Source organism: Pan paniscus, chromosome 11 (assembly GCF_029289425.2).
Source record: "Pan paniscus chromosome 11, NHGRI_mPanPan1-v2.0_pri, whole genome shotgun sequence".
Lineage (NCBI taxonomy): Eukaryota > Metazoa > Chordata > Mammalia > Primates > Hominidae > Pan > Pan paniscus.
The window spans coordinates 32,787,768-32,815,294 of record NC_073260.2 but is presented as its reverse complement, the minus strand read 5'-3'; positions in this window follow the sequence as shown (position 1 = coordinate 32,815,294).

Here is a 27,527-nt window from a genome sequence, read left to right as displayed (position 1 = left end):
GTCTTTCTTAAACCCCTCAGATACCCAGAACCTCTCTGTCTACTAAAAAGAACTGAACTATTAATGTCCCTCATAGAAGAAGAAAGGGAAACCGGCTCCTGTAAATGTGGGTCAGGAATCACCAGGGAGGTAATGACTTGGTCTGCTCTGTGTTCTCTGGCCCTCCTTGGTCCTTCCATGAAAGCCCTCTGTCAGGAGCCCTGCGTGGCCATGGAGTGATTGCCCTTTTGTTCTACAAATTCCTGGATATGACTCACAGAACCGTTTAAGCACGTCTCTCTTCATGTTCCTAGGAATTTTCCTGACAAGAGCAGTGCCTATCCTGAGGCAATCGTATTTCTCCTTGACTTCTCTCCAGTATCAGCTTGTTGCTTGACACCACTGCACAGCCAACTGTGTAATGTGGGTGAGTCTAGCTGCATTTTCCTCAGACACAAGCCTGGCTACCCAGTGCTAAGGTGACATCAGGCCAGGCCACAGTAAGTCATTTATCCTCCACGCCTTCCTCTCCAGTCCTGAGTGAGGTGGAGTCCTTGAAACTATCACCATCCAGTGGAAATCAGTGCTGCACTTTCAGGAGGTTAAGCATGAAAAGAGCATAAAAGGTGCTATTACCCCGTGTCTCAGTAATTCCCCTTCTGGAAACCTTTTCTGAGGAAATGATGTGAAAGGTTTCGGTCATAGTGGCTGGTAGTTACTGAGCACTCACTATGTGCTGACACTTATAATTGCCAGGTATATATTGACTTATTTAATCATCATAACAACTCCAGGAGGAAGCAGTCAGGTTATCCCCATTTTTCAGATGAGAGAACCAAAGAACAGTGAGACAATTGTATATATGTTCATGCTGCTTAAGTGTGTAGGAGCTGAGAGTGAGCCCAGGTGGTCTGATTTCACAAGTCCTCACTCTTGACTTCTATACTAGTGTGGCCTCCATGCACAAAGCTTGATATAAATAGAAGAGGAAGAAGAAGAAGAATGAGGAGGGATGGGAGAGAAGGAAGAAGGGGAGCAGGAGAACAAAAGGAAGGAAAAGAACAGGACAGGAAGGAAGATTTAGAATAAAAGTTAAATTTATTGTTATTTATGATAGTGAAAATCTGGGCCAGGGCCATTTGGGTCAAGTATTCTGGCATTCTAGGTACCCAGGGTATTCTGAAGAAAGAGAGTTCTGTGGGTACAGCTGCCTTCTCACTCACTGGGGAGGAGCACAGTACTGAGAGTGGGGCTTACGTTTACAAAGTTGGTATAAAAATTAATAGGCATCTACATTCCTAGATGTCAATAAATAGAGTGAGAGTTGTTTGTTTGCTTGCATATTGGAATGGAGAAAAATAGGTCCAGTCCTAACAAACTTTAAATTACTTCTGCTCTTCCCTTCTTCCTGAACACTTTCATCTGTCCACATTACTATGCGAATTTTTTGATGCTGTCAATGGGAATTTTTAAAATAAGTATGTTGCTATGTCAAAAAATTTGGAAATTAAAAGATGTTGTTTTACATTCTTGGCACAAAATGCCTCAGGTTCAATCTTCTCAGAAAAATATCAGGCACATCTATCTAATACCAAAAAGTTTTCAGAATGGTTATCCTAGGAATTCTCTTCCTGAAAATTTACTATAGTGAACTAATTGACAAGGGGAGAACAATTTTTCACAGGAAGATAATCCAATATCACTTATAACAACAAATATTAGAAACACCTCAAATGTCCAATAGGGAAATAGTTAAGTATCTTAGGGTATATCTCCTCCATGGGATAGTATGCAGTCATTGGCAATGATAATTTCAAAGACAAAATGTTGCAAACTGAGAAAATGGTTAAAAGTAAAACACACAAAAATTATATAGAAATTATTACCATCAAATGATATACATTTTTGCATATAGACAGAGATACATTTTTTGCATGTAGACAGAGACTGAAAGGCTGTACAGAAATTAAATCAGATTAATGACGATGGGATTCAAGATAGTTTTATTTTTATATGCTTGTTTCCACATTAAATATTACAAATTTACAGATCCAATGATAAAAGGACAAAGCATTGTAATGGGTGCAGTGCAAAAGGAAGTCTTGGGACAAGCAAGATGATAGACAGGAAGCTACTGCCCTAATCAGGTATGAGATCCTAGTAGTGAAGTTGAACAGTGATAGTAAGGGGAGGATTCCAGAGATAAGCTATAGTCAGTGAGAGTGAGAGGGAATCACTGATATTCAAAAGTTTGTGATTTGAGCCTAACAATAGAGAATAACAGTACAGGAACAGGACTAGGGAGAATTTTGGAAACATTATATGTGGAGGTAACATAGAGACATTCTTTAAGCAATATCCAGTTGGAAGTTGGAATAATGTTTTGGAGCTCACAGCAACGTGTGACTCTGGTCCCCACGTGTCTACATGCACAGAGGATGATTTTGTATCCAAATAGAGATCTGAGCTCATGGTAATTCTTAATATACAAAGTATAGGACTCAGGCCAGCATATTACAGGTCAAGATTCACCTTAGTGATTGCCAAACTTAGAGTTCTGTAATTGTTTTCTTTTGACAGATATTACTCCAAAACTTAGAAGCTTAAGCATTTGTTATCTCACAATTTCTGTGGGTCAGGAATCCAGGTGCAGCTTAGCTGTTTGTCTCTAACTAAGGATCTCTCAAAAGGGTAAAATCAGGGTGTGAGATAGGGCTGCAGTTATCTCAAGAGTAATCTTGGAGAGGATCTTTTTCCAAGCTTCCTCATGTGGCTGTTGGCAGGCTCAGCTCCTCACTGACTGTTTGCCAGTGACATCAGCTCCTTACCATTTGGACCTCTCCCTTGAGCAGTTTGAAACATGGCAGCTGGCTTCCTTCAGAGAGAGAAAGAGAAAGGGAGAGAAGGAGAGGGAGAGAGAGAACCCAAGAAAAAAGTCACAGACTTTTTATAACCTAATATCAGAAATGACATTCCATTACTTCTGCTGTATTTTGTTACAAGGGAAATCAGCCCAATTCACATTGAAAGACAGGGAATCACAGATGGGGAGGAGCAGCAGGAGGTGGGGATTATTGGGGGTTATCTTAGAGGCCTCCTACCACCAGTTTTGTGGAGGTAAATTGAAGTCATTCCACACCATTACCATCAGCACCATCACTGCCATCTTTGCCATATTCGTTCACTACTTACTCTTTTGAAAAATATGGAGAAGTTGATTTTTGCAGAACTGCATAAAGTTAGCCTTCAAAGATCTCTTCAAAGCTATCCAGCTCAGAAACAGTAAATGCAGTGCAGTAAGCGTGTTGCCATTCTCCCTTTTCATGCTGCTGTCAGACATAACTAATCATCCAATTCCCCCTCCCATATCCGTGCTAGGCATAACTAATCATTTAAGCCCTTGAATGTTGTGAGCATACCCAAAGTCTTGAAGTAAGTAGCAAAACTGATATTTGAATTCTGATCTGATGCCAATATCAGTTCTCTTCCTGTTACTCACTGTCTACCTTTCAGCTCCACTCCTGGCAAGTTATTTTACAGCTCCATTTCCTATGCAGTGTGACATAACAATTCTAATATTCGGGTGGTTGTGTGGTGAGTGTATATGTGTATACCCACTGGCATATTCTGTTGAATAGAATTGGCAAAACAGTAATCCAGATCACAAGATCACACATGGACACACATATACATACGTACATGTACATTTGTATATATTTTTCTTTTTCCAGAAAGTGATTATGCCATTCCCATCCAATCTAGTCAACCCACACCAGTGTGAACACTAGCAAATTGTTCTTGCCAGTAGTGGAATGTGCAATGTGCCCAAGGAGATTGTCTAAAATTTAAAGGACAGAGACCAATACAAAGTATTCACTGCCTATATCCGCCTTACTTAGAATAGGGTCTGCCATGCAATGTGCCGTAAACATCTGATGAATTAGTGTGTGAATGATTACAGGAATGAAATCAGTTATTTTTCTACCATCAATCATTCAGGCACCACTTCACAGGTTTTGCCATATATGAGTGTTTTTTGAACTTAATATTTCTCTTTCAATCAATTAATTTTAAACCTAAATAATTTTTAAACAGAACCTGTAACTTGCTATCATCAACAAAAAAAAGAGTTATTTTTAAATGACATAGCATATCTATTTTACAACATTCACAAATCACCTAGAAATCATCTTGCATAACACTAGGGGTGAGTGCACTGCACTAAACAAATGAATGTAAATCCCATAGCATGTGTCCATGTTTGGAGTCTCAGAGATGGCTCAAGGGGCCCTTTAAAGAACCAGTGGCAGTGCCTGCCAGGAGCCTGGCAAGAGTAACTGGCCTCTTTAACCCTAGGAGAGACTATTGTAAAGTCTGTGAAATATCAGTGGAATTGGAAGAGATGTCAAGGCAGTGGCAGATGAGAATCCATTAAAACATTCTATAGGGAGGCTGTTCTCACTTCCTGCCAGGATGCTAGTCACATTCACTCATTCATCCAGTACCTTTTCAGATACTACCATGAGCCTAGTCCTGAACTAGGTTCCATGAAGACCAAAAGGAATAAGGCCCAATGCTTGTCCACCAAGAGCTCAATCTAAAAGAGAAGTGAGAAGTACAAAACAAACAAAAACCCTTCATGCACTTATAAATTCTCTAATAGGGTCATGCATAAGATGTTCAAAATACTGAGGAAGCAAATGCCGCTGCCTCAGAGGATACAGAGAAGAGGTAACACCTGTTCCTCGATACAAAGAACAGGTATGTAAGGGCGCTCAGAGCAGAAACAGAATAGGTAAAGGCCTTGGAGGTAAAAGACAATGAGCATGACATGTGTGGCAATAGCAGTGAGTATACCAAAGGAAGTGGAAGGGGTAGAGGTTAACTATGAGAGCATGGGTTATGAGGGCTGCTTAGCTTGGTGAAAGAGTCTGGAATTTATCCTGAGGGCAAAGGAGGTCATGAAGGATTTTAAGCAGAGGAATAAAGCAGCCAGTCGTATATTTTAGAAATGTCCCTCCAGCTGATGTCAGTAGTACAGACCGGGGATGCAAACTCGGTTTTCTCATCTGTGCAGTGGTCTTTGTAAACTACTTCAGAGGGATCACAGGAGAATTAACACCTCTGAGTGAAGCTCTTTGATTTCCACAGAGAAAAAGCCAAATACATCTATTAAGTGAAAATACTATCATCCTTGAGTTTCCATAATCTTTTCTCTGACCCATCTCACCCACATAAGCATACTGCCCCAGGAAAGAGTTTGTGAAAAGAATTCAGAAGAATGTAATCCTAATATACAAATTGTGCTATTGTTTATAACTAATCACAGTTAATGTGAGTAGAAAACAAGAAGAGCGCCATACACAGAGTAATTAGCTTTCCTGAAAAATTTATAGGAAAGGAAATTGGTTACAGAGGAACGGAGGTCTCAGCTTGGTCACTTCCTTTTTGGATTTGGGCAAGTCTCTTAGCTTTCTAAGCTTCACTTTTCTCAGCTCTAAAATGCAAAAATAAGTTTTGTGTTATAGATCTCTAAGGCTCTTCTAACAGAAGTTCTAGGTTTTTAAGATGTTCTGGGCAGGGCACGGTGGCTCAAGCCTGTAATCCCAGCACTTTGGGAGGCTGAGACAGGTGGATCACCTGAGGTCAGGAGTTCGAGACCAGCCTGGCCAACATGGCGAAACCCCGTCTGTACTAAAAATACAAAAATTAGCCGGGCATGGTGGCACATGCCTGTAATCCCAGCTACTCGGGAGGCTGAGGCAGGAGAATCGCTTGAACCCAGGAGGTGGAGGTTGCAGTGAGCCGAGATCGCACTACTGCACTCCAGCCTGGGTGACAGAGCAAGACTCCCATCTCAACAAAAAAAAAAAATAAATAAATAAAAATAAAAAAAGATGTTCTACGTTTTTTTAGTTATACAATCTCTTTGATGGTAAAACATACAATAAAAAGTCACAACTTATACAGACAAGTATTAACAATGGATTGTTTTAACATATATTTAACTGGGTGTTAGTATAAAAATAAATCTTTTTATACTAATATATGATGCACATTAATACAAGCAGAATTTTATCTAAGTAGTACAACTGTTTTTTTGTTTGTTTGTTTTGGGGTTTTTTTGGGTTTTTTTTGAGACGGAGTCTCTCTCTGTTGCCCAGGCTGGAGTGCAGTGGTGCGGTCTCGGCTCACTGCAAGCTCTGCCTCCCGGGTTCACTCTACTCTCCTGCCTCAGCCTCCCGAGTAGCTGGGACTACAGGCACCTGCCACAACCCCTGGCTAATGTTTTGTACTTCGAGTAGAGACGGGGTTTCACCATGTTAGCCAGAATGGTCTGGATCTCCTGACCTTGTGATCCGCCCGCCTCGGCCTCCCAAAGTGCTGGGATTACAGGCATGAGCCACCACACCCGGCCAAGTGTGTGTGGTTTTCTTTTTGTTTTATACTAATTATGGTATTCTTGCTGTCCTGACCAAATTTTTATCAGTCACATTATCACCTTCTTCATTTTTTTTTTTACTTTTATTTTAGGTTCAGGGGTACATGGGTAGATTTGTTATATAGGTAAACTCATGTCAAAGGGGTTTGTTGTACAGATTATTTCATCACCCAGGTAGTAGGCCTAGTAGCAAATGGTTATATTTTCTGATCCTCTCCCTTCTCCCACCCTCCATCCTCAAGTAGGCTGCAGAGTCTGTTGTTCCCCTCTATGTGTCCATGTGTTCTCATTATTTAGCTCCCACTTATAAGTAAGAACATGCAGTATTTGGGTTTGTTCATGCATTAGTTTGCTAAGGATAATGGCCTCCACCTCCATCTGTGTTCTTGCAAAGGAAATAATCTCATTCTTTTTTATGGCTGCATAGTATTTCACAGTGTATATGTATCACATTTTCTTTAACCAATCTGTCATTGATGGGCATTTAGGTTGATTCCATGTCTTTGCTATTATGAATAGTGCTTCAATAAGATGTTCTATATTTTTTAATGGCAAGGGTTTCGTAAGTATCTGGAATAAGAGCATTTGAGTCCAGAGAATGAGAAATGCAAAACCCTTAGAGCAGCAATGAGTTTTATGGGTTAGAAGAAAGTCAAAATGCCAATGTAGATATAGCGCAATTCACCAATGGGGAAATTAGTCGAAAATAAGATTAGAGAGGTAGGCAGTGGCTGGATCAGGTAATGCTTGGTAGGTCATTAAGAAGTCTGAATTTCATTCTCAGTAAAATGGAAAGCAATTGAAGTGATTTTACGGACAGAAACACAATCCATTTTAAAAGGAACACTGGCTACTGGAATAGAGAAAAGATATGGGGAGAGGAAAGAAGGAAGAGTAGAAGCAATGAGATCAATTTGTAGGCAATTGTAGTCCAACAAAGAGAGCATGGTAGCTTAGACCAGAACTGTCGGATGGAGGGAAGTGAGATTAAGGTAAAGCTGACAAAACTTGCTGATAGCTTAGGTGTAAGAAATAAGGGGAAATGAGAAATCAATAATGCTTTCTAAGTTTTGAAAAAGACTGGAAATAATCAGAGTATTTTGAGAGGGAAGAAAAGATCAAGATTTCTGTTTTAGCTGTATTACGTATAAGATAGATAATAGACATTCTAGATGTTTGGCAGGTAATTGATATCCCATATATCATGGAAGAATTTAGGACAAGAGATAGAAAGTTGGGGGTTATCAGACTGTATGAAATAATCCATAAACAAATGCAGGTGACGAGAAGACAGTAGAGAAACACACTGAATCATCAAAGCAGGGATGGAGGAGCCAGCAAAAAAAAAAAATACTAAGATGGGTTGGCCAGTGAAGGAGAAGAAAATCTAGAACACACTATCACAGAAGCCAAGAGAACAGAGTATTGAGGAGAGAAAAAGTGAATAACTTTGTCAGAGCACCTGAGAGTTTAAGAGTAGCACTGATAATTGATCACTGGATTTGACATGTCACTGTTTGATGGCATTGATAATAACAGTTTTCAAAAAATGTTTTTGAAAGAATGGGAACTAACGCCTGATTGGCACATTTTTAAAAAAGGATTAGAAATAAGATAGTGGAGAGAGCAAGTATGGATGGACAATTCTTTTCTCGAGTTTTGCTTTAACAGAGAGGAAAAACATATGGCAAGAACTAGAAGAGAATGTGAGTCAAGGGCGGGTTTCATTTTCTTAACATGGGAAACAGGATAGCATGCTTGTCTGCTGATGGCAATGATCAACAGAAAAGGAAAAAATGATCAAGAAGACAAAGGGATGAATACTACAGGAACAAAGTCCAAAAGAAAGAAGTCAGATGAGATCCAGTGCACAAGCAGAAGGGTTGTTCTTAGTAGAAGCATGAACAATCCCTATGAATAAATATATAAACAGGAGAAAGCTGGCTCTGGAGGTTGAGATGCAGATAGGTTGGAAAACTGGTAATGAGAATACACATTTTTATCTTCAGATCATGACTATTTTCTTAGCTGGATAAGAAGCAAGGTCATCATCTGAGAATAAAAAGAAGGGGGCAGAGTAAGAAGGCTGAGAAATGAGAAGATTCCACTATGGTTGTCTTGGATAATGAGAGAATCAAAAAACGTGGCAAGGTTGCCAGGGAAAATATAAAGTTCACTTGAGGTTTGTGGTCACAAATTTGAGGTTAGACCAGACAGTATGGTTGAGTATTTTTCTCCCATTCACTATCAGTGACCCTGGTGTAGGGACAAAATAGGCACGGTTGGGTTTGAGGACTGAGTGAGTTTGGCTGGCTGAGAATGACAGAAGGGCCAGAAAGGTGAGGATTTGCAAGAAGATGATTACAGCTTCAGATTCTGGAATCTAAGCTGAGTGGTGAGGAAGGAAGGAAGGCATAAAGGGATGGGGACTCTAAAAAGGAATGGGCTCAATGACCCAGAGGTGCAGATGTAGTCAGAAATATATATAGACTAGGGATTAGAAAAGATCTGCCAGTTCCTACTTTGACACATTTGGGCAAGTTTCTTAGTTTTTTGCTCTCATTTTTCTTCATTTGTAAAGCAGGGAAAATAATATCTACCTCATAAGGTTGATGCAACAAAAATATGTTAATTGCCTAGAATAATTAACATTTACAAAGAGATCTAGTACTGGCACACAGTATTTGCTGAAAATCTTCTCAGTAACGTTTTCTACTTTTGATGGTTAAGGCATTGGTATAATTTGAACTATGTCTACAAAATACCAAATATCTTTATAAAAAAAGAAAATTCTGGCAATAACTGGATTGTTATTTTACCCAGTTTGGAAAAAATCTGGATTATGCCAGTTCTTAAGAATTTATTTAAACATTGGGAATTGTGTAAACATATTTAAGCCATTATGAGACCTTTGTCTCAGAGACTGTGGGGGAATGAGAGAGGTGGAAATAGGAGATGGGGTCGTAGCTTCAATTTTAGGTATACATCCAAACTTTATAGAAAACAATCCTTTTTGTGTTTGCCTTACAAATCTCAAATCAACAAGTTCATCTTCATTGGTCTGGTATGTCAATGAGTTAAATTACACTTTCTGACATATGTTCTAAGCTTCATAGACATATGTTCTAAGCTTCATAGAGAAAACTGCAATTCCATAATTACATTTCAAAGAGCAATCTATACCAATACCAATACTAAATTTATTATCTCCTCCCTACGCTTATAGTGTCTTTTGTATTTTCTTTCTTGGTGTGTTGATCCATCTCCAGGCTAGAAAATCAAGAGATATTGGAGCTTCATCTTTCCTTTTTCTCTTACCTTCCACACCTGATTAATTGCCCATTTCAGGTGTCATTCCTACGTCCTAGGTAGCATAGCCTTTACACCTGCCAGCTCCATCTCCATGACACTATCTCTGCTCATCTTCATCTCTCAACTGTATTCCTCACCAACTTTACATATCTTCCTCTAATTTTTCTTCCTCTGAGCCAATATCAGTGGTATTTGACCTTAATCATGTTGCATCACTGACTTTTTGAGAATAAAATTTTCGACATTCTTTTCAGAAAAGAAAGCTCATGTGCACACAGACATGGCTTTTCACCTACAAGTTTAAGGTATTCATCTCATCACATCTGTGGACTTCTTTGTGTTCAGGGATACCAAGTAACAAACTATAGCATCATCTGTGGTCCAGGGTGAGTTTTAGAAATTGCAGTTCTCACAGCACTCCCCTCCTAAGTAACTTCATGTCAGGTTGTTGCTGAAGTTAAGACTCCTCAGTGTAGACTCAAAGCCCATTCAACTGCTGCCCCACATTTTTTTCCAGATGCAGCTTCTTACATCTATAACTGAAACACATCAAATGTAAAACTTGTCCTGTGTTTGATATCTCTGTTCTCTCCCTGCCTATCATGGTACCCAGTACTGAGAAAATTTAATAAGCATGTTGGGACACAGGAAAGAAAGGATTTTTATTGATCCTGTTTTCCAGAGTAATATTCAAAAGGCAACATTCCCAAGAAGAACATGGGCAATGGCAAACATCTTTGGCAAATACTAATAACAACTTTACAAATCCTACTAATCTCTGTCTCCTCAGCTCCGCTCACTAGATCGATACTGGAATCTATTATTTTAGTGCATTTCCACCTCCACTCTCCAAACCGTATTTCCCCAGAGACTCTACAGTTCACTGATTTTTTAGTTTATTAAAGTCATACCACTGATTTCTCATTCTAAAATGTTCTTACAACAATGTGGTTAAGAGAATGGGCTCTGGAGTGAGAAAGTCCAAGATGTGCATCTCTGCTTTATCAATGATTAGCTGCATGACCTAAGGAACATTATTTAATACATGGGAGCCCCACTTTTCTCATATTTCTCATCTGAAATATGAGTATAATATCTGTTATCTCAATAAATAAAATATTATTTTCAAATTGTTTATCACATTGCCTGGCACATAGTTAGTGGTTAATAAATATTAGATGTTTTATCCTAAAATATGATATTAAGGTTCCTGCTAAGCCCATGAGTCTATAATTGAAGCCAAATTATTAGTCCAGAACTCACTGGAATCCTGGGCAGGGGGGGAAAACCAACAATTGCTTATTGAGCAGTTGCTATGTGCTTGGCTATTTAAAATTCATTGTCTGCTTATCTTCATAGCACTCCCAAATCAGTTTATTAGTAATCCCTTTTAAACATGAGGCTATTATTAGTTTATTAGTAATCCCCTGTAAACATGAGGCTACAAAGTTTAAGTCATGTGCCTAAGTTACAGAGAGAGTAGCTTGCAGAGCTGGGACTAATCACCTCCGTGTGTTAGAATCTGAGCTGTACAGAAGGCTTTGTCCTTAATCTCTACACCGCTTATGAGTAAACCCCCGCATTACGTCTTTCACCGGAGATAGCACTTTTCTGTTGCTTCTCCTTCTGCCAAGATGGTGTTTTACATGGATGCTAAAACCAGGACTAGAGATCTGTTGCCTGTACAGAGCCCACAAAAGCCTAAACAAAAGAATGGTTTGAAGGTCCATCTCTGCTTGGTGGTCTATAGTTTTTCAGTATTAATAATCAGTAGAGAACCGTTTCTAGAAAAACTGCAATGTTCCACTGAGTTCTGGATTAATGGTTTAACTGTAGTTATGGGGTTAGAAGAGACCTTAGGATCCTATCCAAAAGTCTGCTGAATTGATTAAAGCCAAACATTTAGAAAGATATGGCTTCATAGACAGTTTTCTTTAGGAGGTTCCACACCATGCTTTGAAAGTAAACCTCACCTTGTCTTAAAGATTCAGTGTTTTAAACCTGATACCCGAGAATCTCAACTTCCCTTTTACGGAATGGCTGAGACTTATCTGTAGAGGAGGCACACCCAGTTAACTCAAATGCTCATCTGGAATAATTGCTCACAAGAAAGTGAGAATTGGATAATAAAGTTGAAATAACCATAACCCTTGAAGAAAGACGGCACTTCTCATTAATAAAATCATCAGGGAAGGCAAAACGTTTGAGAGGCAGACCCCAAATATCCAGAACACAGACCTAGAAGAAAAGAGGGTACAGGAAGGCCAGGAGATCTTCAAATGTGTCATTCTGATTTTTGCAGTGGTCAGTGATTACAGGGCGCATCGCAAGAGGTTGAAAGCTGAAGAAAACAGCGGGAGTCCATTAAAAGTTCTCTGACGGGCTCAGCTTTAAAGATCATGAAAAAGAGATGGAAAGAAGGGCCTGTAACCACAGAATCAAATGGGAAAATGGTACAGAGGTGCCCAGAAAATCAATAGAGGAAGTTCTAAGGGGCTCACCCTTGCTGGTTTATGCCTTCATCCAATTGTTTAGCAACATCGATTGAACATCTGGCTCTACCAGGAACTGAACAAAGACTTTCCCTCAAGTGTGAGCTTGAGCGTTAGGTTCTTCAGTTCCTTCTGATTCCCTGTGATCCAGCTCGTGCTTATTGTCTTTATTTTCTGAGTCTTGCCTCTATGGCCCCCCTCCTCTCTGAAAGCAAGGCCACTTGAGTCGTGCCTTTCTGAATGAAGTCAATGTCTGTGCCAGTCAATGCACAATTGTCGCTTATGACCTTCCTGAGGTTTCCTGTTTCCTCCTAATACATTAGAAGAACAAATCAATAAAGTCTGTGTCCCAGTACCTTGGGTAACTGCCATCTTCATGGTTACATCACTATCCAGGGTGACTGTGAAGCAGTGGGGCGCTTAACCCCAGGAGCAGTGGGAGGACTGGGTTGGGCTCATTGGAGTCTCGCACAGGGATGGTGAAATGGCTCCTGGCTGATATAGAAGCACAAGACTCCCCCACCACATGGTGATTTGTATTCAGCAGCAGCCCCCTCCCTTGGCACCAGGCAGATGGGTCCCCAGGAGAGATCCAAGGAAGAAGGAAGGGGCTGTTGTCCTTGACAAGGAAACGATTGATGTCTCTGCTTTCTCACCCTCTTTAAATTGAGATGGGGACAAGATTAAAAGTTCAGGCAGGAAGCCAAGTGGTGATTTACAACACTGAGCAACCAGCCTAGTGTGTGAGGAAGCCTGTGGTCCATCTCTCAAGAAATGAGCTGCCTGGATATTTGAAATGTTCACTATTCTTGCTAGAATCTGGACATTAAGGCCCTGTCATGACAATAATAATGACAAAAATAGCAAGGAAAAATAAATAATAATAAACCCGATATATTGTATGTTATATGCAATGTCCTGTATTTTATAATTGTTATCTCTAAATTCTTACAATGATAGTGAAAGGCAGGTACAATTAGCCCCATTTTATAGATAAGGTAACTGAGGCTCAGAAAAGTTAAGAAACTTGATTGAGGTAACACAGTTAGCAAGGAGTAGAACCAGGATTCCAAGCCAAGTAGCCCTGGCTCCAAAGCATGTACTATTCTGTTGCACTGCATTGGCTGATGCATAACGACATGGTTGGCTTTTCTCAGGACATAGATACAGTTGAAGCACAGTCTCAGGACACAGATACTGTTGAAGCACAGTCTCAAGTTGGTGTGACCACCTGCTTAGTTAAGGGTTCTCTGGGGTATATGAAACTAGGCCAGGCCTCTTGTTGCTTAGGTGCCAAGGGTGATGGAGCTCACTCCCTCTGTCCTATGACACTGCAGACTTTGCTGTAGGAGCCTTTGCAGTCCCTTGTCCTGCCTTTGGCTTTGTGTCATGTAGTGGAACCTCTTTCAGTTGTAAAGTTTTCACAGGGAGAGCAAAGCCAAAAATGGGGGTAGGAAAGGGGTATCAAGAACAGGCACTGAGAAATGTGTCTGACACTGACATCTCTAGCAAAAGTAAGGACAGTGGTGTCAAGGTAGGTCAAGGTCAGGTATCAAATGGACAAGATATCAACAATTTATACACATTATGTCCAGGATAAAAAAGGGAATGTATTAAAATAAATTAAAGGTAGATCTGAGGTCAGAGTTGTCAGGAAGATGAGACAGGTAATAATAAGACCAGTTAAGGGAAGTAGAAAGTAGGTTGTTCTAGAAACATGAGAACTTTCATGAATAGTTTATGACCATGCAGGGTTTCTCTGTAGAAAGTTCCACACCCTGCTTTGAAAGTAAACCTCACCTTGTCTTAAAGATACAGTATGTTAAACCTGATACTTGACAATCCCATCTTCTTTTTTATGGAGTGGCTGAGACTTACTTGTAGGGAAAGCACACCCAGTTAACTCAAATGCTTAGAACACTGTAGTGGAAGGTCAATGCATGTGATCAATCCCCATGAGAGCCAGTTAGGTTAGTTCTGTCTCAATGCCACATCCCAGCCTTCAGCCTTTGGCAACTCTCTGGGGGAAATAAATGCCATTGATTAGAAGGGGCACCAGGCAAGTTTGTGTGTACTGAGCAACAAAAACCCATTCTTTCTCTTTGAAAGGATCTCAAAGCTCACAGTGAAACAGCAGCATGTTCCTTTCACAAGGACAGCAGAGAATTTGGGGGTTTATCAAAGATCATAACCATCTCATTTCTCTCCAAGAGATAGCAGATTTAAGATCTAATATGATTATTTATGTTTATTTAATTCACAATATGATTATTTAATCATGTTGCATTGATCTTTGAACTCCTTTAATTCAATAACTTTGAGTTGCTCTTCTCACACTCAAGTACAAATAACTAGACATAGACACTTCACAGATCAGCAGATTATTCTGCATTGCCCTCTCAATCTCACCTATTTTTTTTTTAAGTTTTTTTAAACTATAACTCTTTTCTGTGCTAACATAAAGCAAGCTTCCTTGGCCTTTTAGGCAAAAATATAACCTTGAGGATCATATAACCTTGAGGATCCCAAGTGAACTTGTCTTCACTTAAACTGGAGAGATTACTCCTTGGAGGTTTTCTGTGTCACCATGTCTTCCTTCGTCTCACTTTGCTCACTCCTATTGGGTGAAGTGAGCTTCATCTGGTATTTTATGATTTGAGTGGTTAATTCTTCTGATTCTGAACAAAAGACTATACTTCATTCTGATAATTTGTACCCTCCAGGCTTTCCTCCTGAGTAGTTCCTTTCCAACCTCTTTGGAGAATGATGGGAAAAGTCTATTTACTCAGTACTCCTCATGGGTGAAAGCTCTTCCAAGCTATAAATAAAACAAATTTAACTTGTACAGGGTTACTAATGCTATGGAGAGACAAATAAAGGAGCTTGCTGCCTTCTGGCTGCAGGAATCAGGCCAAGGATTTTCACAAAATAGCCCAGGACTCTAATGTATGAAGAGTCTTATTATGATAAGAGTTTAACAATAATAATTCCATTTTTGTTGCAGACATTCTTACTAAAAAGAAAGAACACCGAAATTGACCTTACCCTGACAATATGATGGCTGAAGGATTTATGATCACTTATAACATTTGAAATTGAGGCAGAACCTGAAGAATATGACTCTGGTGAAAGGTCCTATTTATGCTTTTGATGTCTTTCACTTGGACATTTACCACATGCCTATTGGTAGGTTTGTTACATAGGTCAGTTAAGGTGATACAAGAATAAATAAAACACTATCCCTATCCTTTAATATCATTTATTTGTGGGGTCAATCACAGATTTTCATTTTTCAAAATCTTTGATAAATGTCAGAATTATGTTTTTTAATATTTTTACAGAATTATTACAATATATGATAGAGGATGAAAGGCAAGGTAGTATGAAATGGAAAAGATATTTTGAATTAAGATATTTGGACCTGGATTCATATTTTTGCTTTGGTCTTTATTAGCTGAGTGACCTTGGGAAAGTTCTTCTACTAAAAAAGAACAAAGACAATAATTACTTCATGAAATTGCTGTAAAAACACATAACAAGTATATCCAGACTCAACAGTGTATGCTCAAAAATGCAGATCCTTTTTCCCTTACCTGCAAATAAAGTCTTACATTAATACAGTGGGGGTAAAGGTTTAAACTGGTGGATTCAAGAAGGGTTATAGAAAGAGGTAGCATTTTAATAGGGGAAGGAGTGGATCCAAGAAATCAGATCCATTTTCTACAAAAAGAAATGAGAAGACAGATAATTCAAGAAGAAAAGTTTACATGATTAAAGACCCGAAGTTAGAAATAGTGATGTGTCTCAATAGTAAGTTAGGAATTGGGGTGGACACAGTTGTTGGAAGAAGGATGGTTTCAGCAAAGACCCGAGTTAGGTGACAATTTCAAGTGTTTGTGAAGATATATGAACAAAATTATAAAGTAGTTAGGGTATAAGAAATAGGGAGGAGGGAATGAATTAACATTTATGGAGTGTCTTGCATGTTCCAAGCACTGTACTACTTGCCTTATAAACCTTTTTTCAATAAACGCCTACAACAATCCTGAGATGTGGAATTATTAGTTCCTCAGTGGACCCAGAGAGTTTCAATTATGTGCTTAAGAACACAGAGTTAGTAAAGGACAGAGACAGAATTCAAATGTAAGCCTATGTTACTCCACATCCTATGCATTCACTAAGCCTCTTAGGAAAACCAATTTATTGGACCTTTTAATCATTTAAGAATGAGATGATAGGGGGTGGTTCCAAGATGGCCAAATAGGAACAGCTCCAGTCTACAGCTCCCAGCATGAGCGATGCAGAGGACGGGTGATTTCTGCATTTCCAACTGAGGTACCGGGTTCATCTCACTGGGGCTTGTTGGACAGTGGGTGCAGGACAGTGGGTGCAACCCACCAAGCATGAGCTGAAGCAGGGCGAGGCATCGCCTCACCTGGGAAGTGCAAGGTGTCAGGGAATTCCCTTTCCTAGCCAAGGAAAGCTGTGACAGACGCCTGGAAAATGGGGTCACTCCCACCCTAATACTGCACTTTTCCAACGGTCTTAGCAAATGGCACACCAGGAGATTATATCCCACACATGGCTCAGAGGGTCCCATGCCCAGGGAGCCTTGCACATTGCTGGCACAGTGGTCTGAGATTGAACTGCAAGGCAGCAGCGAGGCTGGGGGAAGGGCGCCCACCATTGCTGAGGCTTCAGTAGGTAAACAAAGTGGCCGGGAAGCTGGAACTGTGTGGAGCCCACCACAGATCAAGGAGGCCTGCCTGCCTCTGTAGACTCCACCTCTGGGGGCAGGGCATAGCTGAACAAAAGTCAGCAGAAACCTCTGCAGACTTAAATGTCCCTGTCTGACAGCTTTGAAGAGAGTAGTGGTTCTCCCAGCACGGAGTTTGAGATCTGAGAATGGACAGACTGAGTCCTCAAGAGGGTCCCTGACCCCTGAGTAGCTGAACTGGGAGGCACCCCCCAGTAGGGGCAGACTGACACCTCACACGGCCAGGTACCCCTCTGAGATGAAGCTTCCAGAGGAATGATCAGGTAGCAACATTTGCTGTTCAGCAATATTCGCTGTTCTGCAGCCTCCGCTGCTGATACCCAGGCAAACAGGTCTGGAGTGGACCTCCAGCAAACTCCAACAGACCTGCAGCTGAGGGTCCTGACTGTTAGAAGGAAAACTAACAAACAGAAAGGACATCCACACCAAAACCCCATCTGTACGTCACCATCATCAAAGACCAAAGGTAGATAAAACCACAAAGATGGGGAAAAACCAGAGCAGAAAAACTGAAAATTCCAAAAATCAGAGCCCCTCTCCCCCTCCAAAGGAATGCAGCTCCTTGCCAGCAATGGAACAAAGCTGGACTGAGAATGACTTTGATGCGTTGAGAGAAGAAGGCTTCAGAAGATCAAACTTCTCCGAGCCAAAGGAGGAAGTTTGAACCCATCGCAAAGAAGCTAAAAACCTTGAAAAAAGATTAGACGAATGGCTAACTAGAATAACCAGTGTAGAGAAGTCCTTAAATGACCTGATGGAGCTGAAAACCATGGCACAAGAACTACGTGACGAATGCACAAGCTTCAGTAGCTGATTCTATCAACGGGAAGAAAGGGTATCAGTGATTGAAGATCAAATTAATGAAATGAAGGGAGAAGAGAAGTTTAGAGAAAAAAGAATAAAAAGAAATGAACAAAGCCTCCAAGAAATATGGGACTATGTGAAAAGACCAAATCTACGTCTGATTGGTGTACCTGAAAGTGACGGGGAGAATGGAACCAAGTTGGAAAACACTCTGCAGGATATTATCCAGGAGAACTTCCCCAATATAGCAAGACAGGCCAACATTCAAATTCAGGAAATACAGAGAATGCCACAAAGATACTCCTTGAGAAGAGCAACTCCAAGACACATAATTGTCAGATTCACCAAGGTTGAAATGAAGGAAAAAATGTTAAGGGCAGTCAGAGAGAAAGGTCAGGTTACCCACAAAGGGAAGCCCATCAGACTAACAGCTGATCTCTTGGCAGAAACTCTATAAGCCAGAAGAGAGTGGGGGCCAATATTCAACATTCTTAAAGGAAAGAATTTTCAACGCAGAATTTCATATCCAGCCAAACTAAGCTTCAAAAGTGAAGGAGAAATAAAATCCTTTACAGACAAGCAAATGCTGAGATTTTGTCACCACCAGGCCTGCCCTAAAAGAGCTCCTGAAGGAAGCGCTAAACATGGAAAGGAACAACTGGTACCAGCTACTGCAAAAACATGCCAAATTGTAAAGACCATCAAGGCTAGAAAGAAACTGCATCAACTAACAAGCAAAATAACCAGCTAACATCATAATGACAGGATCAAATTCACACATAACAATATTAACCTTAACAGTAAATGGGCTAAATGCTCCAATTAAAAGACACAGACTGGCAAACTGGATAGAGTGAAGACCCATCAGTGTGCTGTATTCAGGAGACCCATCTCACATGCAGAGACACACATAGGCTTAAAATAAAGGGATGGAGGATGATCTACCAAGCAAATGGAAAACAAAAAAAGGCAGGGGTTGCAATCCTAGTCTCTGATAAAACAGACTTTAAACCAGCAAAGATCAAAAGAGACAAAGAAGGCCATTACATAATGGTAAAGGGATCAATTCAACAAGAAGACCTAACTGTCCTAAATATATATGCACCCAATACAGGAGCACCCAGATTCATAAAGCAAGTCCTTAGAGATCTACAAAGAGACTTAGACTCCCACACAATAATAATGGGAGACTTCAACACCCCACTGTCAACATTAGACAGATCAACGAGACAGAAAGTTAACAAGGATATCCAGGAATTAAACTCAGCTCTGCACCAAGTGGACCTAATAGACATGTACAGAACTCTCCACCCCAAAACAAAAGAATATACATTCTTCTTAGCACCACATCACACTGATTCCAAAATTGACCACATAGTTGGAAGTAAAGCACTGCTCAGCAAATGTAAAAGAACAGAAATTATAACAAACTGTCTCTCAGACCACAGTGCAATCAAACTAGAACTCAGGATTAAGAAACTCACTCAAAACCGCTCAACTGCATGGGAACTGAACAACCTGCTCTTGAATGACTACTGGGTACGTAACGAAATGAAGGCAGAAATAAAGATGTTCTTTGAAACCAATGAAAACAAAGACACAACATACCAGAATCTCTGGGACACATTTAAAGTAGTGTGTAGAGGGAAATTTATAGCATTAAATGCCCACAAGAGAAAGCAAGAAAGATCTAAAGTTGTCACCCTAACATCACCATTAAAAGAACCAGAGAAGCAAGAGCAAACACATTCAAAAGCTAGCAGAAGGCAAGAAGTAACTAAGGTCAGGGCAGAACTGAAGGAGACAGAGACACCCTTCAAAAAATCAATGAATCCAGGAACTGGTTTTTTGAAAAGATCAACAAAATTGATAGACCGCTGGCAAGATTAATAAAGAAGAAAAGAGAGAAGAATCAAATAGATGCAATAAAAAATGATAAAGGGGAAATCACCACCGATCCCACAGAAATACAAACTACCATCAGAGAATACTATAAACACCTCTACACAAATAAACTAGAAAATCTAGAAGAAATGGATAAATTCGTCGACACATACGTGGTCCCAAGACTAAACTAGGAAGAAGTTGAATCCCTGAATAGACCAATAACAGGCTCTGAAATTGAGGCAATAATTAATAGCCTACCAACCAAAAAAAGTCCAGGACTAGACGGATTCACAGCAGAATTCTACCAGAGGTACAAGGAGGAACTGGTACCATTCCTTCTGAAACTATCCTAATCAATAGAAAAACAGAGAATCTTCCCTAACTCATTTTATGAAGCCAGCATCATCCTGATACCAAAGCCTGGCAGAGACACAACAAAAAAGAGAATTTTAGACCAACAGCCCTGATGAACATCAGCGCAGAAATCCTCAATAAAATACTGGCAAACTGAATCCAGCAGCACATCAAAAAGCTTATCCACTATGATCAAGTGGGCTTCATCCCTGGGATGCAAAGCTGGTTCAACATATGCAAATCAATAAACGTAATCCAGCATATAAACAGAACCAAAGACAAAAACCACATGATTATCTCAATAGATGCAGAAAAGGCCTTTGACAAAATTCAACAACCCTTCATGCTAAAAACTCTCAATAAATTAGGTATTGATGGGACGTATCTCAAAATAATAAGAGCTATTTATGAAAAACCCACAGTGAATATCATACTGAATGAGCAAAAACTGGAAGCATTCCCTTTGAAAACTGGCACAAGACAGGGATGCTCTCTCTCACCACTCCTATTCAACATAGTGTTGGAAGTTTTAGCCAGGGCAATCAAGCAGGAGAAAGAAATAAAGGGTATTCAATTAGGAAAAGAGGAAGTCAAATTGTCCCTGTTTGCAGATGACATGATTGTGTATTTAGAAAACCCCATCATCTCAGCCCAAAATCTCCTTAAGCTGATAAGCAACTTCAGCAAATTCTCAGGATACAAACTCAGTGTGCAAAACTCACAAGCCTTCTTATACACCAATAACAGAAAAACAGAGAGCCAAATCATGAGTGAACTCCCATTCACAACTGCTTCAAAGAGAATAAAATACCTAGGAATCCAACTTACAAGGGATGTGAAGGACCTCTTCAAGGAGAACTACAAACCATTGCTCAATGAAATAAAAGAGGACACAAACAAATGGAAGAACATTCCATGCTCATGGATAGGAAGAATCAATATGGTGAAAATGGCCATACTGCCCAAGGTAATTTATAGATTCAATGCCATCCCCATCAAGCTACCAATGACTTTCTTCATAGAATTGGAAAAAACTACTTTAAAGTTCACATGGAACCAAAAAAGAGCCCTCATTGCCAAGAAAATCCTAAGCCAAAAAACAAAGCTGGAGGCATCATGCTACCTGACTTCAAACTATGCTACAAGGCCACAGTAACCAAAACATCCTGACACTGTTACCAAAACAGAGATACAGACCAATGGAACAGAACAGAGCCCTCACAAATAATACCACACATCTACAACCATCTGATCTTTGACAAACCTGACAAAAACAAGAAATGGGGAAAGGATTCCCTATTTAACAAACGGTGCTGGGAAAACTGGCTAGCCATATGTAGAAAGCTGAAACTGGATCCCTTCCTTACACCTTATACAAAAATTAACTCAAGATGGATTAAAGACTTATGTGTTAGACCTAAAACCACAAAAACCCTAGAAGAAAACCTAGGCAATACCACTCAGGACATAGGCATGGGCAAGGACTTCATATCTAAAACACCAAAAGCAATGGCAACAAAAGCCAAAATTGACAAATGGGATCTAATTAAACGAAAGAGCTTCTGCACAGCAACAGAAACTACCATCAGAGTGAACAGGCAACCTACAGAATGGGAGAAAATTTTTGCAGTCTACTCATCTGACAAAAGGCTAATATCCAGAATCTACAAAGAAATCAAACAAATTTACAAGAAAAAAACAACAACCCCATCAACAAGTGGGCGAAGGATATGAACAGACACTTCTCAAAAGAAGACATTTATGCAGCCAAAAGACACATGAAAAAATGCTCATCATCACTGGCCATCAGAAAAATGCAAATCAAAACCACAATGAGATACCATCTCACATCAGTTAGAATGGCGATCATTAAAAAGTCAGGAAACAACAGGTGCTGGAGAAGATGTGGAGAAATAGGAACACTTTTACACTGTTGTTGGGACTGTAAACTAGTTCAACCATTGTGCAAGACAGTGTGGCGATTCCTCAAGGATCTAGAACTAGAAATACCATTTGACCCAGCCATCCCATTACTGGGTATATACCCAAAGGACTATAAATCATGCTGCTATAAAGACACATGCATATGTATGTTTACTGCGGCACTAGTCACAATAGCAAAGACTTGGAACCAACCCAAATGTCCATCAATGATAGACTGGATTAAGAAAATGTGGCACATACACACCATGGAATACTATGCAGCCAGCCATAAAAAAGGATGAGTTCATGTCCTTTGTAGAGACATGGATGAAGCTGGAAACCATCATTCTCAGCAAACTATTGCAAGGACAAAAAACCAAACACTGCATGTTCTCACTCATAGGTGGGAATTGAACAATGAGAACACTTGGACACAGGAAGGGGAACATCACACACCAGGGCCTGTCGTGGGGTTGGGGAATGGGGTAGGGATAGCATTAGGAGATATACCTAATTTAAAAGACGAGTTAATGGGTGCAGCACACCAACATGGCACATGTATACATATGTAATAAACCTGCACATTGTGCACATGTACCCTAGAACTTAAAGTATAAAAAAAAAAGAATGAGATGATAGAAGACTATTTCAGTCTTCTATCTACCCTATTTCAGGGTAGTAGCCACAAAAAAAAAAAAAAAAAAAAAAGGAGATAAAGGGGTGAGTGGATGGATGGACAAATGAATGGAGAGGGATGGGCAAATAAATAAACACGAAGATGGATAACAAAATGGATATATGGAAAGTCAATGAATGAGTGGATGATTACAAGGGGTGTGGAGGTAAGCTCAACACATGAAAGAACTGGAAGAAGGAGGAATTAAATATAACATCTGGTGCTGGAACATCTAGTAAAATCTGACAGCGTTAATGAAGAAAAACACAAGAAGAAAGAACAAGTTGCTAAAAAAGGGGGGGAAGAAGTCAGTTCCGTGACACAGAATAAAAAATTTTTATGGGAATTATCGCTGAAACATTGCTAAATGTGAATATGCTTGAGCATTGGATGATTTGCATAGACAGAGCAGCCTCTTTTTCCCAGAGGTAGGTTCTCCTGCTGGGTATGGACAGACAAACTGGCTGGCCCTCAGCTTGCATGGAAAAATTTGAGCCAAGATGGTCACAGAAGTCACCATCCTGCTCACATCTGGATTCTGATGGAGGCAGTCAATTAGTGAAAAAAAATTTGGGACATAAATTATTCAAATGCTTGGCAAGCAAAAAAACTGGTTGTTTCTCCTTATAAACTCTGTGTTGGAGTCATGTGAAAACAGATCACCCATAAAGAATGCTTTTGGGATTCTGGGGGTGTCTTTCAGTTGGTAAGAATGTTCATTCATATTTGAGGTCCAGTTCCAATGTAAGCTCCTGTCTGAAACCTTCCTCATCTGTATGGACTTGACTGGGTCAACTTAGTTCAAGTAGACTTATGCCTCCTAGAATTTCCTTTCCTACATTGTTTCAAGTTAGCATGGGTCATAGGAGACATTTTGCATGAGTTTTGGAAGGTTGAATTAAAGCAGAAGCCGTAGTTAGTTCACACTCAGAGGGTCAATGAAGGAACACCAGGTGCTATTGTAAACCATGTCCATTGCTACTTATCTGCTTGCAAACCTTGTTGGTCTGGGTCAACAGCCAGACCAGCAGCAATTCCACCTCCCAATGGATCCTTCTTCAGTTTTTTTAACTCCTGGCTTGCATGTGAATTTAGTGCATGAAGAGACACCACTTCTTCAGGACTCAAACATTACTAAAGTTAGAGGCTGGAAGACATTGAGAAACTGAGGCAGATTCTAGGCCATTCTCCATCTTTGCAGGCTCCAATTCATCCTTGCTCTCCCACACTTCATATCAACTTCCTTGCCCAACTCTCTGTCCTGCTGACTTCAGGCTCCAGAACTAGTAGTGGCAAGGAAGGTCACTAGTTTGCAAACTATGACCTGCAGAGCAAACCCAACCCACTGCCTGTTTTTGTAAATGCAATTTTATTGGCATGTAGCCAGACCCATGTGTTTATTAATTGCTTGGGGCTGCTTCTGTGCTACAGAGATCATATGTCTTCCAAAGCCTAAAATATTTATTATCTGCTCCTTTAAAGAAAAGGTTTGCCAAATCTGAGCAAAGACAATAACCATACACAGACTGTTAAACCAACTTCCACAATCATGTAAGGTCAAATCCCTAAATGTGCATGTGCATATATATGTATGTACATTCACGTGTGCGTGTATATATGTACATTCACGTGTGTATATATGTATATTATATATACATGAATGTTTGTATGCATGCATATATGTATATGTTTGTGAATATACATATATTTATCAGTTTTATTTCTCTGATCAAACCTTGATTATCACACAATCTCTACTCCATTAATATTTGGAAACCAAGAAAACTGAATGCCTCCTTCTCTGTTGCCACAGTATTTTGCTATTAGAGCACTTGCCATATTGAATTATAATCGGTTTGTATCTCTATTTGTGTCTCTTTTACTAAATAATGACATCTTAGAAGTGCCCTTTCTCCAATGATAGTAAAAAAGCATAACTGAATAAGGAAATGACTAAGCAATGAGTGAATGAATAAATGTAGAAAAAGACAAAGAGATGTTTTTCTTTCCTTCGTTTGGCCTTTCTAGCTTTTGTGCATCCCCATGGCCGCATACCAGCACACAGAGCCAGAGTTTGGCAGACTAATGTTTAACTCTGGGCAGCTCCAACTGGGCTACACTCTGCCTTGATGCTGGCGCAGCCTGCTCAGCATGAGGGACCGTGGAGTCCCTTTCCAGGTTGTATTGTGCTCTATGCCTTGACAGAAACCAAGGCCAGCTTTGGGTAGGCAGTGCTCCACTTTGACAGTGGTGCGGTTGCTGCAGACGGCCTTAAATACCTCCAGTGGCTGTGGCCCTCTGCCAAGGCTGCTGTAGGAGCTGGCAGGTGCTTGAGAGGGGCCTCTGGCATTTGGAAAGCACCTGGACTTTGTCAAGCATTTTCATTCTCATGGACTTAGTTGGAACTTATGAGGGCAAAGGACTTAGAGAAGAACTCAGTGAGAACTGGGGTTCCTCCACGACCTTGGTCAAGTCACGTAAACTGTTTGTGTTTCAGTTTCTCTACCAGCCAAGCTCTGAAGTGCTATGATTTTGTGATTAAGAACTCAGCATCAGACTGATGGCTTGTGGTTCCTACTTATAGAGGTTTTCTGTGCCCCATGTTGCCTCTTAAAAAGAGGCCTCTTCCAGAGGTTGCAGTGAGCCAAGATCGCACCACTAAACTCCAGCCTGGGCAATAAGAGTGCGACTCTGTCTCAAGAAAAAAAAACAAAAAACAAAACAAAACAAAAAGAAAAAAAAAAAGGCCTCTTCAGAGAGGAGAGTGGGTAAGAGGTACCTAATAAACTGGAATTTACTATACTGAAAGATATTTTAAATAAAAATGAGTGTAACTAGCATTTACTGAGAACTTACGTGCCAAAATCTCCACTCAGCATTTTATGTGTATTACCTTAAGGAAATTAGGATTGGTTGCTACTGCCTTTAGAAGCTGGTGTGGTGTGTGTGTATGTCTTAGAATATTCTCCATATGGAGCAGCAACAGTCAATTCAAACAGTGTGTTAAATTGTTTTCACTGTTCTAGGTCATATGTGCCTTTTCTGCATGTATACATGCATGTCTCCAGTATTCGTTTTTAATAGCAAAAAGAATCACACTACGGTGTATTGAGTACCTGCCATGTACCAGGCACCATGCCAAGCTCTCTACCTTCTTATGATTGCATTTAATCTTCTAACAACCTTCCATAATGGGTATTATTCCTATGTTACTGTAGAAGAAACTAGGGATCAGAGAAGCTAAGTAATTCACATGAAGTCACACAGCCAAGAAGTGACATCCTAAATTCAAACTCAAGTCTGTTTGACCCAAAAGCAATGTTATTTCTCCTACATTGAGCTGCATCCCATTGCAGTGTGCCTGGAAAAAGTCAGAATATCCTGCTGATATGAACATGCCCCTAAATGCCTCAGCGCTAATCCTATGAGCGAGACCTTTGTGAGCATCTTAATAGGTAGATCTGTGGCTACAACCCATAGCCAGACATTTCAAGAATGGTATTAATTGTCTACAACACAAGAGAAAGATTATTTATCGTCCAAGCTGTGCGGGACTTGGGGAGCAGCACTCATGTTTTTCCAGGTAAGGACACTGAACCTAGAGAAGTGAGCTGCTTGGCCAAGTTCACCCGGAGTTAGAGCTTAAATCTAGGTTTCTCTATCTGTCAGCTCATCTTTCTACTCCACTGCCACTTCCTCCCTTGCACTTCTGCCTTCCTCAGAAATTTTAATTGAGCATGTGAGTGTGAGAGTTTGTGTGTGTGTGTGTGTGTATGTGTGGGTGACAGAAAAAAAAAAGATTGCAGGAGAGTGCTGACAGGGAGGAGACCAGGTTGGGAAAGAAAGGCAGAAAGACTAGTATATTTTAAAGCCAGATATTGCATTTTTAACGGCAGTACAAGAAAGGCAACATCTTGATGGCTTCTCATGATAGATTGAAGCAGAAGCCAGCCTTCCAGTGCTTTTCTGAGGCTTTCTGCCACAGCTTTGCAAAACCTAGAATCGAAAAAACCAATTAATGAATGCCCTGGTGCTTTGGAGGTAGCAAAGACAAAGCAATTGTGTCACAGGGAGCTGAAGCTAGGGCTGCCACTTCATTTCCTTTCCCATGGGAAATCGGAGCATTACCAGCTTTGAGGAGCCTCTGTGATCCTCCGAGTCTGTCTCTCTGCCCCCTGTCTTCTGAATGCATTTAGAATCTAATGATTCTTCTCCTGGCATGAATTGAAGTGATCCACTCCACACACCCCGACTCCAGTCAGCAAAGATTTGTCAGTGAACCCCAAAAACGGTAGGCAGCAAGAGCATAGGATACAGGAAGATACCAGGGTGCCCCAGATTCTAACCCTTCAATATAATAAATAACATGTGAGATGGGGCTGGGAGTGGGCAGGGAAAAGATGCATCATTCACTTTCATCGAGGTCACACTGCCCTTCTCTGCTCTTTTCAGAGAAAAGCTTTTCTTTATACATGCACGCCACACTCACTCACACATGCACACTCCCTGCAAGAAGCCATCAGAGCATTTTGGTCATCTATAGGCCACTCAGCTTCTTCAGAGTTGAGTAAGATTAAAAAAGCCTGACATCTCCAATATTCCTCAGCAACGGTTTATGTACCTGCATAAGCAGATGAAAAAAGGGCTTGGAGATGTATTAAAAAACATGCATGTATATGATGGATGGGGAGAGAGAGAGCACGCAAGAATCTGATACAGATTAATGGCTCTCTGTATTTTTGGAGTCTTTTTGTTTCAGGCCTATAGTTGTGGTGCATTGGAAGGGTTCTGGAATTTTAGAACACAAAGTAGCAGTTTTAAATAATGAGAGAAGATTCCACATGGAATGCTCATCTGGCTGTGGCAGCCTGTGACTGAATG